This window comes from Nyctereutes procyonoides, unplaced genomic scaffold, assembly GCF_905146905.1.
Source record: "Nyctereutes procyonoides isolate TBG_1078 unplaced genomic scaffold, NYPRO_anot_genome, whole genome shotgun sequence".
In the NCBI taxonomy this organism is placed as follows: domain Eukaryota; kingdom Metazoa; phylum Chordata; class Mammalia; order Carnivora; family Canidae; genus Nyctereutes; species Nyctereutes procyonoides.
Genome location: NW_026575040.1, coordinates 8,909,975 through 8,928,391, shown reverse-complemented (window position 1 = coordinate 8,928,391; position 18,417 = coordinate 8,909,975). Strand labels below are relative to the sequence as shown.

At 40.3% G+C, this 18,417-nt stretch overlaps 1 protein-coding gene and 1 long non-coding RNA gene across 10 annotated transcripts in view; one reads left to right on the top strand and one right to left on the bottom strand.

The window, feature by feature from the left end:
* Positions 1-18,417, bottom strand: part of LOC129506299 (uncharacterized) — an 86,608-nt gene that overhangs the window by 21,379 nt on the left and 46,812 nt on the right. The window lies entirely within an intron of this gene.
* The window catches only part of IQCH (IQ motif containing H), a 200,814-nt gene that overhangs the window by 154,449 nt on the left and 27,948 nt on the right, over positions 1-18,417 (top strand). The gene's annotated exons all lie outside the window — the stretch shown is intronic.

Here is an 18,417-nt window from a genome sequence, read left to right as displayed (position 1 = left end):
CTAATGTCTAACACAATGATAGTCATGTGATAGCCAGGTGATTGACATACTCTTGGAGCTTCTAGAATATCCAGATCTGTCACTTAGTCACTTCTGGGAAATTCTAAAATAAAGAACTAGTATTTATCGAGTATCTATTGTGTACAAGCCATTTTGGTAGGTGCTAGAGAGGCTGCAAAGATGCAAAAGAAGTGGAGGCCTGTCCTTACGGAGTTCACAATCTAGTTGGGGAGACAGACTTGAAAAATGAATTACAAGTAAAAACATAAATGACAACAACATAGAACAATAAAAGAGACATCAAAAAGGTAATGTCAGTTTAACCGCCTTCTGTTTGGAGCAATCAAGAAAGGTTTGTACAGAGTAGGTGGGATTCGAGCTGAAAGATAATTAAGATTTGAAGAAGGTAAGAAAGTGCATTCCAAGTGAGAAAGATACTATGAAAGCTGGTGGTAGAAAAGCACAAACACATATGGGTAAAAGTAAGGATCTAAGTTTTACAAACATTGTATCTGACTTGCCTGTTATAAATATGCATTTATATATCACTTTCAAGTTCCTTTTCTTTATAGAAAGTCCCTAAACAGATAGATTGGCAAAGATGCTTTCTGTTGGAATTTCCAGATAAAACACTTTGCTTTTAGATAATTGTGACCTTTTTTAAAGAGAAAGGAAATCCAATGTTTAAGAAAAGAGTCTAGATGAAAAATGGCCTCAGGCAACTAGTCATGGCCCTTCCCAGATACAAAAGGTAACTACAAAAGGAAGTGGGACTTACCCCAAGTATAAATTGTGAGGAAAGACAAAAATGGAGACTCTGATGTCTATCAGAGAATATCCCACACATTCTGAAAACTGTCCCTAAGAGTGTCTAATACAAATATATCAGCACAGAAGAGAAAAAAAAAAAGGATAGGAAAATATTTTCATCAAGATGAGTAATGGGTTCTGGCCCCAATCTGTCCATTAGCCAGTTGTGATACTTTAGACAACTCACTGGACCTCTCTGAGCCTTATTTTTTCATTGACAAATGGTGAATTCCTGCCCTCGTTCCCACAGGATGTTCTGAGAGGCTGAGCTGATATAAGGTGCTCTTCTTATTAAATCAAACAGCATAATCACATGTAAAACTGTCACCCGAGCCCTCAGCAGGTTCTCAAACTGTGAGTGGAATCTGAATGGAATTAGCATTATTTTTAAAACTCAGTGAGCATTATCATCATCTCAAAGTGATATATAAGCATCAAAAATGAATATATTTATTTCAGAGAGCAGAAAAACCAAAGTCTACAGAAATATCATAATTCCTTCTTATTCATTGCTGTATACCCAGCACCTAGCACCAAGTCTAGCATATACTAGCTCCACAATAAATATTTATTAAATGAATGAATGAATACTTCTCTCTGAGTCCCCCTCTACTACTCTCATTTGCAAGATCTCCCTATCTCTGTTTTCAAGATATATAAGGTATTCACCAAGGGACCTCAATGAGATTTACTTTTTCTCTTTAGGGAAGGTATTTTATTTATATATAAGAAGGTTAACAGTTTATTTCTAAATTAAAATTTAATAGGCCTTTGGAATAAACAGCAGTGCCTATTATTCAGTGTTTTTTAATGCTATAATAGGCACACTGTTAATCACAACTTAATACCTAGGAAAGGGAAAATAGATCCCAAAGGGTTTTGAAGCATTAAAGTAAAAGACTTGTCCCTTTAAAAGGTCTTCATCTTCATGTCAATGACAGAGACTGTAATATACAAGTAATAATAATGATGATGGTGATGATGATGGTTTCTACAATAAGCACAAAAGCAATGAGGACAGTAAATTTTACATTAAAAATTACAATTCCGTTTCTTAACACTGATGGTGCGGGTAAACTAAGTGGCCAATTTTGCTATATATAACATTATCATATGTGACTGTCCTTAAATGTTGGGTTAACCCCCTTATACTAAAAGACTGAACCCGGGTAGCTCAGTGGTTTAGCGCCGCCTTCAGCCCAAGGTGTGATCCTGGAGACCCAGGATCAAGTCCCCCGTCAGGCTCCCTGAATTGAGCCTGCTTCTCCCTCTGCCTATGTCTCTGCCTCTCTCTCTCTCTCTGTGTGTGTGTGTGTGTGTGTCTGTCATGAATAAATAAATAAAATCTTAAAAAAAAAAAAGATTGAACCCAAGCCTAAACACCAGGTCTTGGGTAAACTTTGGTTGGTCTACGTATAATAGACTCAGCTCCTCTGTTTATGTCCAGTCGTCTCACCCAGGACTTTGGATGTCCACTCTCATGGAGATGCTTGCTTCCTTTCAAATGAAACCCAAACACTTCCCTCCAGACTCTGAGGTCTTTAGCTTTAATCGCCAGAAACATTGCCAGAGCAGGGCAAATCTGGGCATTGACACTGCATCCTGCACCTCTCAGGGGGTACCACATTTCTGCAAGACTCAGGAGGGCAGCAGGTAATGGCAAAAGTCCTGCTAATGCTAAGAAAGACCATAAATTCTCTACAAACAAAAAATAAAAATTCTCTACATACATGTATTTAACTGCTTGTCTACCAGCATCACAAAACTAAAGCTGAGTGGTCCTTTCCTAACTTTCAGCTGTCACCTATGGTCAGGACTTTTCCTGTGGTAAATTTTCCCTTTTGAAGTTGTCCTTAACATTCTTTTTAACTTAATTTTGCCTGTACTATAATGTTGGGTTGATGAAGTACAACGTTATTTGCTCTTGGCCTTAACCTATTTCTTAAAATGCCCCTGAATCTTCATGTGGCACTAATTGCTTTTCTCATTGATCATGTCCAAAGTACTCTCCAAGACAAGCAAGCTGAACTGCTTGGTGACATCCACGTTCAATAAATGCATTCTCATCCTGCCTTCCACATGCATGCTTCATTCCTACAACCTGCTCTTCCTTTCTTTTCGGTTTACAACTTTCCTTCATTCAAAATGTTTCAAATCCAACTTCTCATGGAAACCCACCTTAACTAACCCCCCTTCGACTGTCACTTCATTCTCTAACCTTTCAGAGCACAGGTATAGTATTGAAGGCCAGTGTAATTATTAATAATAATATTAACTATTTATTGAATTTTTGTCATGCACCAGACACTCTGTTATATATTTTGCATGCAGTATTCCTAATCCTCACACCCTGAGAAGTGGGTATTATTATCATCCCAAATTTACAGATGAGGAAACTGAGGCTAGAGTGACACAAACAAGGTCACACAGCTAAGAAGTGGCAAATCCAGGATTCAAATCATGACTTAGCTGGCTGACGAACCTGTGCTCTTTTTTCTCATGGCAGATGCTCACTGTGGTACTGCACTGGATTGATGGTGACTTTCTTTGTAAGTCTCTCCCCTTCCTCAACCACCGTCACCAAAGAAAATGTATGTTTCCCTTATATATCCTCAATATGCTTGTTGAATTGAGTTGAACAGCTTAAAGCCAGAAAACACATCTCCTATTTTTTTAAATATATTCCATCCTTGTGCTCTGCACATAAGGTAATCATTAAATGTTAATGACTAAGCGAAATGGAATAAAATCAGTGTTGTGGTAGCCATTTTTAAGCTTTAAGAGTTTAAATGAGCAAGCCCATACACAGCACCACAGCTGGGAGTGCCATATTGCCATTAAGCCAGAAGGTGGATTCGTGGGATGGAAACATTTGAAAACAGACACCACAGGAATGGCTAAGTCAGTTTTCCAAACCACTTTCTACAAGTAGCTACTGCTTCTCCTCCCATAATAATTTCACAATGATTAGCCTGCTAGGTGAGAAATCTCAGGCAAAAACCTGAGTATCAGAAAAGTTTAGAATGACCACTAAGTATTGGGCCAAAGGTGGACATGATGTGACCACAGGTAGAGTCATTCCAATCCAGCCAGTCAAAATGTAAGAGAACTGCCATCTAAATTTCTATTACAGGCTTCATCTTTCAGGGTAAATGGCTTTGTTCTTCTCATGAGATTCATGAAATGCAATCTCACATTCCAACACATATGGATATCGAAATGTGTATTTGGTGAGGAATAGTGTCTTATGCTACCAATTTCTGCTTCCCTTTGCTTTCTTTGCTCATAGCACAAAATTTCCTACTTTTTGCCAAAACCTTACTATGTAGCTTTTTAACTTAATTAAATATATAGGCAATTACTGACACCATCTGTCTTCATAGAAAAAGAACAAGAAGTGACACAAAAGACTGGGGTTCTGAAGGGAATATTTAGCAAACAAAATCTTCTAGCTCCACTATAGTGATATTTCTCTTTAGAAGCCCTTATGTTATTTTAAATCTTTCATGTTTCTTAGAAATAATGAATTTGAACTATACTTAAAATGCGGTGGCTTTGGTATGATTTTTTTAAAAAGAAAATATCAAGTAATCCATTGCTTTTTCAGTAAAACAAAAACTTAAGCATGCCGTTGAACATCTGTTACCAGTACAGTCTAACACAGCACTTAAAATCCTTTAAAATCCCTGAAAACCTTTATAAAGTTACATGAATCTTTTGCATAAATAGAACTGTTTTAACAGTATGTATATTCCTTTAAACATATATTTTGCTTTCTTAAACATAAGATTCATCGTGTTGCCTATTGTTCCAAGCTCCTATAAGTAAATAAATGGAATGCCTTCACATCTTGGTGGAGTGGGTCTTCCCTTATCATGCCACATTCTTTGCCCAGACAAATAAGTACCTACTTATTTGTGTCTGGCTTTTTAACCTTTCTCTATGTCTCTCCACAAATGTCTTAATGTGTAAAAGATATCAAACCAACTCACTGAACCTTGATCAGGCTAAGCTAGGAACTGATACAAAATACAAGTCCAAACAAAATAACAAAATTCAAACCCCAAAGGGAGAGCCAATAGGAAATACAAAGGAATTCCAGAGAAGAGGTATATTTGGGCTCCAGGAAGAACATGGGAATGGCAGTTACCACACAGGACAACCATGTTCTCCTACAGCAATTCTCTGAACCAGAAGAGCAGGTTTTTGAGCTCCATGGGGCAGTAGTTGAGTGCCCCTACATAAATAGAGGGTGCAGGACAGGGGCGCCTGGGTGGCTCGGGGGTTGAGCATCTGCCTTTGGCTCAGGTCATGATCCCAGAGTCCTGGGATTGAGTCCCACCTCAGACTCCCCACAGGGAGTCTGCTTTTCCCTCTGCCTATGTCTCTGCCTCTCTCTGTGTGTCTCTCATGAATAAATAAAATATTTTTAAAACATTTTAAAAAGAAGGGTGCAGGACAAGAGGACATCACTAAAGAGACTCAACATAAAGAGGCACTTTTCAAAGAAATACCTATACAACTTCTACTCATATTAAAGACTTAAGATATACCAAAGACTACACTATCTCAGATTTGGGGAAGCAGGGATATCAAAGCATATATTTTGTATTTTTTTGCTCACTTACTGATGAGGGAAATATGAAGAAATGAATTCTACAATTGTTTTCTACAAATTTCTTGAAGATTGTGTAGCACACCAATCAAATATAACTAGAGCCAAGCTACAAATTTACACTTATCTGCCAAGAGCCATCTAGTGCATTCTCTTGAGCATACACTATATATTAAGAAACAGAGCACTGAATTTTAGAAGGAGAGATGGGGAGAAGGATGGAAGAAAGAAAGAGGAAGGAAAGAAAGACCTCCCTTGATGCTGTTTTTTTAAGACTTTATTTATTCATTCATGAGAGACACAGAGAAAGAGAGAGACAGAGACAGAGGCAGAGGGAGAAGCAGGCTCCATGTAGGGAGCCCGATGTGAGACTCAATCCCAGGACCCCGGGACCATGATGTGAGCCAAAGACAGAAGCTCAATCACTGAGCCATTCAGGTGACCGCCCACCTCCCCCCCCCCCCAGTGCTGTTTCTTTCATTTGCTAGAAAGTGAACCTAGAGACAAATGGCATCAGAGGAGGTCAGGTAGAAGCAGTCTCTGGGAGGAAGCTCTGTAGAACAGAGGCCTAACAGAGCAGCAGAGCTCTGACAGGTAAGCCAGGACTGAGGAACACTTATTCAGGTGAAACTACAGGGTGATTTGTCAGCAGCTACACAATTCAAATTTTTCCCAAGGCCCTAAAGCTCCATCCATACATATCTGGAAAGTGCCACAGGACTTTCATTGATCACAGGTAGGAACCTTGGCTTTCTGCCTACACTGAAGTACAGTATTTCTTTGTCTTCACACAGCTCCTCTATTATCGGCTCTCAAAGTGCTTTACAGACAAATAATGGGGATGGTGAGGCAGAAAGGTGTTAAGTGGCTTGCCCAAAGTCCCATGGTAAATCACAGGCCTTCCTCTAGATTCAGAACCACCTATTAAGTGATGGAGCTTCTGGGTGTGACTGCTGGCATCACGGTGCTCTCTCACATCCTGCCAAGCATTTGTTTCCCTTCCAGGCAGAGAGAAATTTCCAAGACCAAGTACAGGAGAGAGAGTCTGGACTTCTGAGTATGGCAACCCTACATCATAATCCTAGTCCTGCTGCTTAGCTATAGAACTTGGCATGTTTCTGGGTTCTTTGAGCCTTCACTTCCACTTCTATAAAATGGTGACGTTAGTACCTACCTCACAAGGTGGTTGTGAGGATGATATAAGAAAATACCACAGTGCATTCTGCATGGTAGACCTTTAATATACATTAATTTCCCTTCTTTTTTTACTTTCCCCAGTCTCCCTCCTAAAGCCTATCCTCCACATGGTCAAATAGGCAGCTTTCTAAACACTGCTGCCATCAAAAAAAAAAAAAAAAGATGGCATATTGGCTTGATGGAGATGCTGAACCTTTCAAATGCCAGTCTATAGAAAACAAAGGCAAAGTCATGGAATTCAGATTCAGCTTATAGGATAGCCAAATCTAAAATGTTCCATGATGACAAACATGCTACCTGGCACTGAGTCCTTTCCTGTCACCAAATTAGTCAGGATGTATTGGATTATTAGATTAATTTGGGATGAAGAAGTGTCCTTGTGGAGCTCCAAGCCACAGAAGGCAGGCTGAGATGCTGGGAGGGCCCTGGAATGAACAATAAGGGAAGGGAAGGGAAGGGAAGGGAAGGGAAGGGAAGGGAAGGGAAGGGAAGGGAAGGGAAGGGAAGGGAAGGGAAGGGAAGGGAAAAGACATGTTACGTGCCCACTTGCTTGACCAGCCTTGCCTCTCTTCTGGATTTGACCATAACTAGCCCTACTTGGTCCAGGAGCTGATGCAAAATGAAGGCCGGCAGTGGGAGAACACAGAAGTGCACTGCATTTTGGAAAAGTGACACTATCCTTAGAGCTAATTGAGTCTTTTTGACATAAACTAATGTATTATCCCTTCTGGCCCACAACTGCTTATTGGGCCTAGGTATTAACCATTACTGGGCACTATTTTGCTTTAGTGTATGAAGCAGATATTATTCACTCACATATGGAGAAGCTTTTTAAGGTAGACTTGAAAAACACCTCGGATAAATTCAGAAGGCAGTTTGGAAGGTGGTTTATCACAGGTTTTCTCATTCAGTTGTTACTTACACACTAAACTAGATTCCAACAAGTAGCCACACAAGTTGTGCAGGCATCCTTCCAAGAATGGTCCTCCTGAAGACCAGGTTCTGTGTGTGCAGGTGTGTATAATAGCTTTACTGAGATATCCTTTACCGTACAACTCATGCTTTAAAATGTGCACTGCCATAGTTTCTAAGTATTTTCACAGAGTTATACCACCATTACCATTACCTAATTTTAGTCAATTTCCCTTACCCCTTAAAAAACATGCTGAATCAATGAAAAATCATTTCCCATGCCTTCTTTTGCCCAGCCACGGGGAACCATTTTCTGCCTCTATGGATTTCCCCATTCTGGGCATTTCATATATATGGATCACACAGTAGGGATTCCTTTGTGACTGGCTTCTTTTACTTAATATAATGTTTTCAAGGTTCATCCATGTCACAGCAGATATCAGGATTTCATTCCTTTTAATGACTGAATAATATTCCATTGTATGGACATACCACATTTCATCTATATATTCATCAGTTGATGGACATCTGGGTTGCTTCCACTTTTGACCAGTATGAATAATGTTGCTATGAACATTTGTGTACAAGTTTTTGTGTGAATACGTGTTTTCATCTCTCCTGGTTATACACCTAGGAGTAGACTGGATGAGTCATTTGGTAACTCTAAGTTTAACTTTTTGAGAAACTGCCAAACCATTTTGTAAACTGGCTGGGCCATTTTACAATCTCACTAGCAATGTATGGGGCTTCCAATTTCTCTGTATCTTTGCCTACACTTGTTACTGTCTTCTTTATTTCAGCCATCCTTACAGGTTTCACATCGTATCTCTCCTGTCTGTGGTGGTTTTTTTTTTTTAATTGGAGTTCAATTGGCCAACATATAGCCATATATAGCATATATAGCATATCACCCAGTGCTCATCCTGTCAAGTGCGCCCCTCAGTGCCCATCACCCAGTCACCCCAACCCCCGGCCCACCTCCCTTTCCACTACCCCTTGTTCATTTCCCAGAGTTAGGAGTCTCTCATGTTCTGTCATCCTCAATGATATTTTTACTCAATTTCTCTCCTTTCCCCTTTATTCCCTTTTACTATTTTTTATATTCCCCAAATGAATGAGACCATATAATGTTTGTCCTTCTCCAATTGACTTATTTCACTCATCATAATACCCTCCAGTTCTGTCCGCATCAAAGCAGATGGTAGGTATTCATCATTTCTAATGGCTGAGTAATATTCCATTGTATGTATAGACCACAGCTTCTTTATTCATTCGTCTTTCAATGGACACCGAGGCTCCTTCCACAGTTTGCCTGTTGTGGACATTGCTGCTATAAACATCGGGGTGCAGGTGTCCCGGCGTTTCACTGCATCGGTATCTTTGGGGTAAATCCTCAGCAGTGCAATTGCTGGGTCGTAGGGCAGTTCTTTTTTTTTTTTAAGATTGTATTTATTTATGAGAGAGAGAGAGAGAGAGAGAGAGAGAGGCAAAGACACGGGCTGGAGGGAGAACCAGGCTGCATGCAGGCAGCCGGATGTGGGACTCAATCCCGGGACTCCAGGACCATGCCCCGGGCCAAAGGCAGGCGCTAAACCGCTGAGCCACGGGGGCTACCCGGCAGTTCTATTTTTAACTCTCTGAGGAACCTCCACACAGTTTTCCAGAGTGGCTGTACCAGTTCACATTCCCACTGACAGTGCAAGAGGGTTCCTCTTTCCCCACATCCTCTCCAACATTTGTTGTTTTGTTGTGTTGTTTCCTGTCTTGTTAATTTTCCCCATTCTCACTGGTGTGAGGTGGTATCTCATTGTGGTTTTGATTTGTATTTCCCTGATGGCCAGTGATGAGGAGCATTTTCTCATGTGCTTGTTGGCCATGTCTCTGTCTTTCTCTGTGAAATTTCTGTTCATGTCTTTTGCCCATTTCATGATTGGATTGTTTCTTTGCTGTTGAGTTTAATAAATTCTTTATAGATCTTGGATACTAGCCCTTTATCTGATATGTCATTTGCAAATATCTTCTCCCATTCTGTAGGTTGTCTTTTAGTTTTGTTGACGGTTTCTTTTGCTGTGCAGAAGCTTTTTATCTTGATTAAGTCCCAATAATTCATTTTTGCTTTTGTTTCCCTTGCCTTCATAGATGTATCTTGCAAGAAGTTGCTGTGACCAAGTTCAAAAAGGATGTTGCCTGTGTTCTCCTCTAGGATTTTGATGGATTCTTGTCTCACATTTAGATCTTTCATCCATTTTGAGTTTATCTTTGTGTATGGTGTAAGAGAATGGTCTAGTTTCATTCTTCTGCATGTGGATGTCCAATTTTCCCAGCACCATTTATTGAAGAGACTGTCTTTTTTCCAGTGAATAGTCTTTCCTGCTTTGTCGAATATTAGTTGACCATAGAGTTGAGGGGCCATTTCTCGATTCTCTATTCTGTTCCATTGATCTATGTGTCTGTTTTTGTGCCAGTCTCCTATCTGTTTTAAAGGGAAGATTTTTTTCCCTTGTGTTATTTATTATTGAGTAACCCAACAAAGATTTATTGTGCACTTATATTGAGAGTGCTGTGCTAGGTATGTAGGATGCAGGATGCAGATATGAGTAAGATGAGTCCCTGTTCTCAGTCTAATTTTCCTCTCTAGGAATTTCCCAAATGTAAAAAAGCTTGCCTTGGACTTGAATTCAAGAGCTCTGAGCTCTGATCTGAACTCTGTTCCTGACCAGGTGTCTTCCCCTCCTGCAGCCTCAAGCCTAGGGTTTGACAGGGCTGGACTAGACCAAGTCCAAGGCCATAGCTCTGACTGCCTGTGTTTCTTGCCTACATATTCTTCAGGTTGTTCCTTAGAAAAAATTCTGATTTACTGCACATGTCAAGGAAACTGGGAAAGATAGGAAAACTCTACTGCCAACTCATTGCCCTGATGTGTCTAGCACTCATCCCCATCTCACTTTGCATGACAGCTTTCAGTTTCCACAGTCAGAGCTACAGAGCTCTCATTTGTGAAATTTGAAAATGCACACACAATGCCTTTTGGAGATTATTTGTAGTAACTTTAAAGGAATACTTCTCAACTAAGCAAATCATTCACCAGCCCTGACATTTATAGTGTGAAAATTAAAGGAGGAGAATAACTATCTACAGTATGAGATTATTATATTGAATTGCCATGGAAGAAGCATATACAATTACTAGTCCTGAAACCTATAATAGGTTACAAAAATTGGGTTTTTGTGTTTATTATAGCTTAGTTTCTAATGTCAAAATAAGAAAATGACCTTCTAAAAATTCAAGATAAAAAAGTACGGAAATATTTAAAAAAGAAAAAGAAATGAGTATGTAATTCTATATCTTAATACAAATAATATTAGTTAGGCCATTAGTATTGAAAGTAACAGACAGAGGATAATAAATGTATAGAAGTAGTGGAAGTAACTTGGAAAAGGAAGCAGAAAAGGCAAGAGTATATTAAAATGTTTGTGGGGTGTTTCTTTTTAACAAAAGTGAAAAACATCAAGAAAGCTGTGATGGTGCAGGTTTAAATGTCAATATTTTTCATCTTGGATCTCCAAACTAATTTTGAATATAGTTCCTGAACACCCTGAAAGAACTTGTCACAGAAAAGCCTCTGGCACTACAAAGAAACTAGACTGCTAATGCTGGGGACTAGATGTCATGGCAAGAGCCAGACCAGAACTCGGGAGATTCAGGCTTTGGTCCCAGATCTTCCTCTGACCCAGGTACCTGAGTCAGTCTGTTCATCTCCCAAAGTCTCATCCATAAAATGGGGATGTGGGAATGATGTAGGTCATTTTAGGTCTGTGGGACAGAATTGTTTGAGACCTCTCCAGGCTCTGAGTATTTTTGGTCTTGGAGAGCCCATTACTGTAGATCATATTAAATGTATTAAAATGCAGGCTTGGGCAGCCTGGGTGGCTCAGCAGTTGAGTGCCTGCCTTGGGCCCAGGGTGTGATCCTGGAGATGGGGGATCGCGTCCCACGTCTCCCTGCATGGAGCCTGCTTCTCCCTCTGCCTGTGTCTCTCTCTCTCTCTCTCTCTCTTTCTCTCTCTCTCTCTCTCTCTCTCTGTGTGTGTGTGTGTGTGTGTCTCATGAAAAAATAAAATCTTTAAATAAATAATAAATAAAATGAGGTTTCATAGAATAGGATTTAGATATAACTGTATGAGTTTTATTGCATTTAAGAATTGTGCCAAATTCTGTTGATATTTTAAAAACATTTATTGTTATTTTGTAGTTTTCGTTTTATGTTTGGGATCGAGTAACATTTTTTTTTTCAGAATCTAATATTTTGAAGGCCTTTGAAAATAATGGAGGCCATAAGCCAGCCCATTACTGGGCCCTGAGGGCTACGTGGCAGGGCCCAGATTTTTCTGCTGCCTCTGGTCTCACACACTCCAAAGGCCCAAGATAAGGCAGTGTCCAGGGTGGGTGGTACAGAAATTGGATGCTGTAGTTGCTTGGAGACAGCCTCGTCAAGCTGTGGTTTAAATCGTGGCCAGAAGGACAAATATGATCAATAGGGACAGAGAGGAAGGCCTCCACGATGAATACTAAGAGTCTCAATTGTTGATCAGGGCCCCAGGGTGGACTGCCACAGATGGGGCAACTGCCATTCTCCCTAGCCTCTCCAAGAGACCGGGCCATCCCAACAGCTGCCACTAGGTGGCAACATTCCAAGATGCTGCAGTCCCCTCTACCTTCCTATTCATTTTTTTAATATAATACAAACAATTCTTACCAAATATCACAATCACATTAATATTTTACCAGCTGAAAATTCTTACAGTGCAGTGTACCAATTCTTTAAAATTAAGTATCATGTATGTTGTTTACCACAATGGGGAGCTCAATGCTGTCTGCTGATGGTCAGCATGGGAAGAGATATCACTTAGTAGTTGCCTAAGACAAAACATTCTCTGCATAATTGCCAGGATTGTAGAGCCTGTTTTTAATAGCTTCTGAGAAGAGGTAAAAAGTGTTCCCAATCTCTGAGAAGCAGGCAAAAAACACTGAAGTCAAGAGCCAAGGAAGTGAGTCCTTATGTCTGCCCCAGACTGCTCCTGGCAGACACGGGAGAAGTCAGAGTCCAGACAGATTTGTGTCTGCCAGACCCCAAAATTAATAGACTCACATAGTTTCTCTCTTGTAGTTACTGTATCCTCACAATACCCCTCACAGATAGAGATCATTACAGAAAAAAAAAGAGATTACAGATAGGTCTGTGTTAATATACAAGGAAGCTGTGGCCACGTAGCAAAGGGCCAGCCCAACACTCCCAATGAGGTCCTGTAACTCTGGTCCAGGGCTCTTGCCATTCCAGTGAAGCCACTTGCACCCTCAAGGCATTGGGCCCTCCAGTCTCCACTACCCTCAAGCTGCAGTCACTTCTTTCCCCTACCAACCTGCCTCTATCTTTCTTAACCTTATTTCATCTTTGGCCTAAACATGATGAGAAGCATGTCCCCTAGGGAAGGCTGCGTGTCCTTAAGTCATGTAGACAAAGGTCTGTAGACCTTTCCTCTCCCCAAACAAGGAGGGCCTTCTCAAGCCCAAGGCCCAAAAGTGACAGCAGAGAAAAAGATGCCTCCCTACCAGAGCCTGATTCTGCTTTGTCCATATACCCTGGCCAAGCACATCCTCCTGATTTTACAGTTGAGAAGGTCCAAAAGGTACCTGAGATCTCATCCCATCCTCTAGAACATCGTTCAACCAAAGCATCTCAAACTCAGCATGCCCAAACCTGAAATCTTGATTTTATCCTTGAAACTTCTAGCAGTTTAACCCACTTAGTACATAGTAATTCCATCCTTTCATTTTCTCGGGGCAAAAGTCTTGAAGAAATCCTTTCACATCCTGCATCCAACCCATCAACAAAGTCCTTTAGGTTGCAATTTTGAAATGTATCTATAATATGACTTTTCCCATCCTCTGCTATTACCATGTGGCCCAGCTATCACCACATCTCACCCAGATTATTTCAATGGCCTCCTAAGTGGCCTCCCTGTTTCCATCCTTGACCTCTTGTGGTCTCTTCTCTCCTCTACAACCAAAGTAACCCCTTAAAATTAAAAGTTAGATCATGTCATGCTAATGGAATTTGGTCTCCAATGTGGTAAGGCCTTGGCTCTGTATTTAGCCAAACCAGTAACGACAGAAGGAACCTTAACTTAACCCGTGCCTGTGCTGACCAGCAAACAGAGAGGCTGGGCAAGTGGCCTGGCCTCTCTACCCAGCCATAGCTATTGGGACCCATGGGTCTGACATAGAGTTTGGTCTCACTGTAGAAAGTGCCCAATGGTGGATTTCCTGTCATGTTGGGACTACATGAGAGGTGATGCACTTGTCCTTTAACCAAGACAGGCTACTGAGGAGGGTAAGGTTGTATCAAATTCTGCTAAAGGCCTAATACCATCCCTATGATAGGTGAATTTTCAGTGCTTCATCTCCAATTTGCCTTCACTGGAGAACCTAAATTTCAAAAAATTCTCTACAGGGTAATAAATCTTCACAATTCCCAGTTAGCCTCATAGATGTACCTGGACACAGTCCTATACCTACTAAGAAGCCCATAAGAGAAGGCTGGCAAGATCAAACTCTCTGCTACAAAAACTTTATTTGCAAGCAGAGGCAGTCACAAAATATGAGTCTGAGTACATGTGCCTGCATCTGCAGGGCCTGCCACCCATCCACCATGCTGTCACAGGAGAGAGGCCAAAGAAGCTGGGCAAGCAGGCAGCCATCACCTGCCCAGAACACTCAAAGCCGAAAGGACTCCGTACTGTGCCTCTCTCCCATACCCTCCACATAGGAGCATGTTATTACCGTTTCATCCCAAAGCTCATGGCCCAAACAAGATGCAGAACCTGGGAAGGAGACGATTTTGGGAAAGCTTGCCTCTGCCTATCTTCTGCTTCTCACATGCTTGTTTAAGGTCGATGAGGTCATCATAGTTTCCAGATTGCCTCCTGCCCTGTGTTCTGCAAGCTTTGCACAGTGCCTGTCAGAACAGCGGAGAGCTGGGAACCTCTGCAGTATCCCCCAACCGCACCCCTACTCGCCCTGTCTCTTGCTGAACTTGCAACGGGCTTTTTTGCAATCAATCCGATAAAGATAGAATGTAAGCCACATGTAATTTTTCATTTTCTAGCAGCCTTGCTTAAAAATGTAACCAAATGGGATCCCTGGGTGGCGCAGCAGTTTGGCGCCTGCCTTTGGCCCAGGGCGCGATCCTGGAGACCCAGGATCAAATCCCACGTCGGGCTCCCGGTGCATGGAGTCTGCTTCTCCCTCTGCCTATGTCTCTGCCTCTCTCTCTCTCTCTCTCTCTCTCTCTCTCTGTGACTATCATAAATAATAAATTTAAAAAATTTTTTTAAAAATGTAACCAAATAAGACAAGAGTCTTAATGTGTTTTACTTAACCTTACATAACCAAAATATTATCATTTCAACATATAATCAGTATAAAATATTACTGATGACATATTTCACATTCTTTCTTACCTCCTCGGTCTTCAAAATCTGGCATTTTACATTTAGAGCACATCTCCATTTAAACCAGCCACATTAAAAATAAAATAAAATAAAATAAAATAAAATAAAATAAAATAAAATAAAATAAATAAAATAAACCAGCCACATTTTAAGTGCTCAATAACCACAAGTGGCTAGTGACCACCCTATCAGATTGTGCACTCCAGAATATACATTAAAATCTACATATAATTGCACTTATTGCTAATATTCTGATAATATTAACCACTAACTGTTAACATTTTTCACATTCTCATCTAGTCTTCTCTATGTATAATATTATTTTTGCAACGCTGAAGTCACGTTTCCTATATGACTTTATATCCTTCTCTTGCTATTTTTGTGTATCTTCCCACACCATCAAAAGTTATTCACGATCATTATCTTTAGTGATGACATCATAGACTATCCCATCCCTTGGATGTGTCAGAATCTTTTTAACCAATACCCAAATGTTGAACAACTGCAATTTTTCAATCTTACAAGTAATGCTGAGATGAATATTTCTGTGTTATATATTCTTTTTAAGGCCTTGATGCAAATGCTCTAATCATTTTTAACAAAATGATTTTTACATCCGCAGTAAGTCAAACTATTATCAACTAGTGATTTATGACTGGGAGCTGAGACACCTTCTTTTCTCATCCCACACCTTTGATACCCTACTCTGTAACTGAGGGCAAACTACTTTGCTCCATTTATAAAGTAAACTGATTGTATTAGATGATTTTTTAAGGGTCTTTCCAGTGCTAACCTTCAGTGATGTCTTTGCCTCATTGTCATAGCTAATCAATTAACCTGTCAAGCTAGTCATTAGAAGTCCTACAAGTCACGTCAAAGGCACTTCCTAACATTTAAAAATCCATCCACTTCTCTCCATCCCCACCCACAGTGCCTTTGTACAGGCTGTCATCACGGCTCATCTAAATTATGAGGGAGTATCTAGGGCAGAGAGAGATTAGGTTCTAAAGTTAACAATGAAATTCAAAATCAAGAATAGGATTAAATGAGGTATGTGGGAAAGCATGACCCCGGCACAGAGTAGATGCTCAATGCATATTTTCTACACTGGAATCTGAAACCAGCTTCAAGGGGGCGCACCTAGATCCTGTTCCTTAAAAGTTGGAGTGGCATTCACAGTGAAGCATCAGAGGTGCTGATGTGCCCTGCTGTGAGCCAAGCCCTGCCCCAGATACAGGATGTGTGGGAAGACAAAGACTCAGCAGCTTCCCCTAAAGGACTGACAGTCTAGAGGGGAAGACAGGAACCCTAATACACAAAATAAGCGTGCCTCAGGCAGTGTCTTCAATGGAAAAACCAGATGGAGAACAGAACAATTATCTGAGCAATTCAGGCAAGCCTGCTGTTAAGGAAAAGGCTTAACGAAATTTGTTCTATTTCTTTTGTGAACCACGTGTTTAGGGCAGTCTAGGGAAGCAAAAGTATGCTCTATAAGGAACAGAGTTCTGGCCCATCCTCCATGATCTTAGGCAAACCACGAAGCCACTCTGATCTCAGTATCTTCATTGGTCAAATGGAGGTCATGTAATCTAGCAATGAGTGACTTGCCCAATTCTAACCACCTACTGGACTGAGCTGTTGTGAGGTGGAGTGCAACAATCACGAATTGGAAGAATAGTTATTAAGTGACCGCAATCTAATAGCCATACAGGCAACTGAAAATGTCTCCTAAGATCCTACTCCTCAAATAAATGTTTAGTAATCAAAAATAACATTTGTATGAACTTTATCATTTGTAAGGCAATTTTAGGTGCATTTATTTTGTTTTCAAAGTCCTGTGTGGTAGGTATTATTATTTGCTCCTTTCACACTCAAGGATACTGATTGAGGGAGTTTAAATAACTTGGTCAAATTTACACTATTTGGAAAGGCCAGAATTAGGCTGACCCCTATGATTCTCACTCTTCCCCTACACTGTGCTATCTTCCCATTAAAATCCTGATCACCACGAGTGCGCTTGTCGTGATGAGCACCAGGTGATGCATGGAAGCACTGAATCACTGTATTGTCCACCTGAAACTAAGTAACACTGTATGTGAACTATACTGGACTTAAGTTTTAAAAAATCCTTATCACCAAGACATTAATATTATTAACATAAGTATTAATAATATTTGTTACGTACATTTCCCTTTAATCAAGGACATGAGAACATCAAAAGTGAAGCTCTAAAAAAAAAAGTTCCTGACATGCAAGAATAGCAAGTTTACTTTCTCCTCTTAAGAAAAAGTAGCTGTCCCCATCTGATTTGCATTTTATGCCATACAGCAGGAAATATTTAAGTTGACAAATAGGATATTTACAACTGCAACAGATACTTGGCAGTTAGTTTTTAACAATTGTTGCAAATGTGATTTATTTGCTATTATAAAAGGGCATTACTGTGAGAATATGACTCCTGAAATTAGCTTCAGTTTAGCAAGGGGCCTTGACAGCTTGACCTCTTAATATCCTTATAATGATGCCATTTACATTCAATGCTTACTCAAGTTACTCACTGCTAGATTTGTTTGAGAGGAGTCCACTCTAGGGCAGATGTATTATGTATTTTAACATATAGAGTTGGTGTGTGGGGCACATGGAGGCCTTCTAAGAGGAAAAAATGTTTAATCAAGTCATCATGAAAATGTGTTCGTTTCCAACTTCCTACAGTGAAAACGCGTTACTGCTAATTACAGCATACTCCAGAAATACAATACTTCATGTTTTCTCCACAAGACACTTTCATGGCATGGATTATAGTAAACAAGTGCATGTTTTCATCCTCTGTAACTTTAGCTTTTAATGTGACTGGGAAACTAGTATAAAGTCAAGGAATAACTAAGACCAGATTAGTGCTGTCTCTGCCAGCAGGGAATGGGAAAAGGATGGACTTGGAGCCAGAAAGAACTGGATTCAAATCCTAGCACTGCCACTTCCTGGCTGTGTGGAATTAGGTATCTCTTTGAACCTGTGTTTTTTCATCTGTGTCATGGGATTGTTATTTTTTTAGGTTATTATAAAGATCTGAGATGTTTGGGAAGCACCTGGCACTTGGTAGGTACTTGACACACAAGAGCCAGTCACATTTGTGTTGCTTGTCAAAGCTTAGATGTCACCTTCTCCATGATGCAGTCCTGACTTCCCAAGACAAACTCAGTTTGTTCTTTCTGTTTCAGTAAAATTTTGTTCCATCCCTTTATTATACCACATATTACATTATGCTGTAAATGACTGAATAGATATGTATTTGTCTTCCCCTCCTTGATGGCAAGGCCTGTGCCCATCTACCTTTGACTCCAATAAGTAGCACAATTGCCTTGAACTTGCCTTC